This window comes from Echinops telfairi, unplaced genomic scaffold (genome assembly GCF_000313985.2).
Source record: "Echinops telfairi isolate 266 unplaced genomic scaffold, ASM31398v2 ScPeMD7_2291;HRSCAF=2852, whole genome shotgun sequence".
In the NCBI taxonomy this organism is placed as follows: Eukaryota; Metazoa; Chordata; class Mammalia; order Afrosoricida; family Tenrecidae; genus Echinops; species Echinops telfairi.
The window spans coordinates 45212591-45214279 of NW_022106189.1; the positions used below are offsets into that span (position 1 = coordinate 45212591).

Sequence of the window (1689 nt, forward strand, 5' to 3'; positions counted from 1 at the left end):
GGGGGGGGGAGGCAACCTTCCCTGCTGGTGGGTGTCCTAAGGCCTTAGTCAACTCCAAGGTGCTCAGACTGGCCCCCTAGGGCTCCCCACCCTGGCCTGGCGCCCTCCATCCACCTCCACCCTCCTCTCCAAAGACACCTGAGAGCCTGACATGACGGCTTGTAGCCTCTCTGGGTCCTAGAGCCCAGTTCCACATTTGGTCTCAGTGTGGGGCTGGCCAACCTGCGGGCCACCTGGGACTCCTACCGGCCTGGTTGACGGGAAGGTGACCCGACCCACCCCTCTCCACCCGCTCCCGCCCCCCTACTTCCTGTCTCTGGCCCCTGGATTCTGTTCACAGCGGGGCTGTGCAAATACACGGACACTCTTCCCCGTCCCGGCCAAGATCCGACATGCTCCAGCTCGCCTCCAACCCCCACACCCACACCAGGGATGCTCAGCCCCCGTCCACAACTGCCCCAACCAGCACAAGGTCTTGGCCTGGAGGCGCACCTCCAGGACCTCCGACCTTGGCTACACAGCTAGGTGACCACACTCAGAGACCCTCCATCCATGTCCGCAGCTGCCTATCCCCCCGCCCTGGCCCCAACCAGCTCCCGTGGTCATATCGGGTCAAGGACCCAGCTCAGTGGCCTCCTCCCGCGCAGCCGGCCAGGCTTCCCCTAGCTCACCTGCTCCGGGACGCTGCGAGTCACCAGACACTTCCGGTCTGCGGTGCGCAGGCTTTGCCTGAGGGCGGGGCCTGTCCTGTTGCCAGGAGACACTGCTGACCAGCAGCCATGCTTTCCAATCGCCAGAGAGGAAACAGAAAGGGGTGGAACCCAAGGAGGAGTCAGCCAATGGTGAGGCAGTTCGAGGGGGAGGGGCGAAGGCGCTGGCCAGGTGTGGGGTAGCTGGAGCTGCTGCCGGGGTGTGGTGGTGGTGGTGGTGAGGGTGGATTTGAGGGGGGCGTTCCATGGTGGGCCCCCTCTGGGAGTGGTAAGTCTGAGAAAGGGCCGGAGGCGGGAGGCCATGCCTGGGGAGTCAGGGAGGAGAGGCTGGGGCGTGGGGGCAGGAGGGAGGCAGTTACCCAGCTGAAGGGAACACCGTGGTTGGAGGGGCAGGTAGGCCAGGTGTGGTTGAGGATGAAGGGGTGGGACAGAAGACAAAGACTGAGAGACCAAGGACACAGGCGATGAAGGAACCACGCCCTCCCCCCGCCCCCCTTTATGACGGAAACATCACCAGAGCAGCCTTCGACATCGTTCTCAGATAGGGTTCCTGATGCCCTGCGTGGCCTCTCAGGGACCCAGTGTCCCAGCAGAACTGCTCCGCGGGGTTTCCAGGTGCCATGCGGGGAAACAGGTTGCCAGGCCTTTCTTCCGAGACTCACCAGCGCCTCTGCCACTGTTTTGATTAGTAGCCCAGCACTTAACCATGAGCCCCACCCTGGGACTCAGAAGTCAAGCACCAGAAACCATCATCACCACCATCACCTTTGTCATTGTGTCATTTCCGGCTCAAGGTGACCCTATACGTCAGAGAAGAACTGCCCTGTGGGTTTCTGAAACTGAAAATCTGTACTGGAGCAGGAAGTCTCATCTGTACCAGGTTCATCAGCACCCACAGCCCCACGTAATTCCAGACTGAATTCTCACAGCCATGGCAGTGTGGACAGATGCTAACTGCTAGCTGCTAAAATAACATCAA

At 61.4% G+C, this 1689-nt stretch overlaps 1 protein-coding gene across 2 annotated transcripts in view; it reads right to left on the reverse strand.

Annotated features, from left to right (window-relative positions):
* The window catches only part of MEAK7 (MTOR associated protein, eak-7 homolog), a 12539-nt gene extending 11848 nt beyond the window's left edge, over window positions 1-691 (reverse strand). For both annotated transcript variants that reach the window (XR_006680400.1, XM_030886579.2), the window contains exon 1: window positions 672-691. The gene's annotated coding sequence lies outside the window, so the exon portion shown is untranslated. The remainder of the gene's footprint in view (window positions 1-671) is intronic.
* Between the last annotated feature and the right edge of the window lie 998 nt (window positions 692-1689).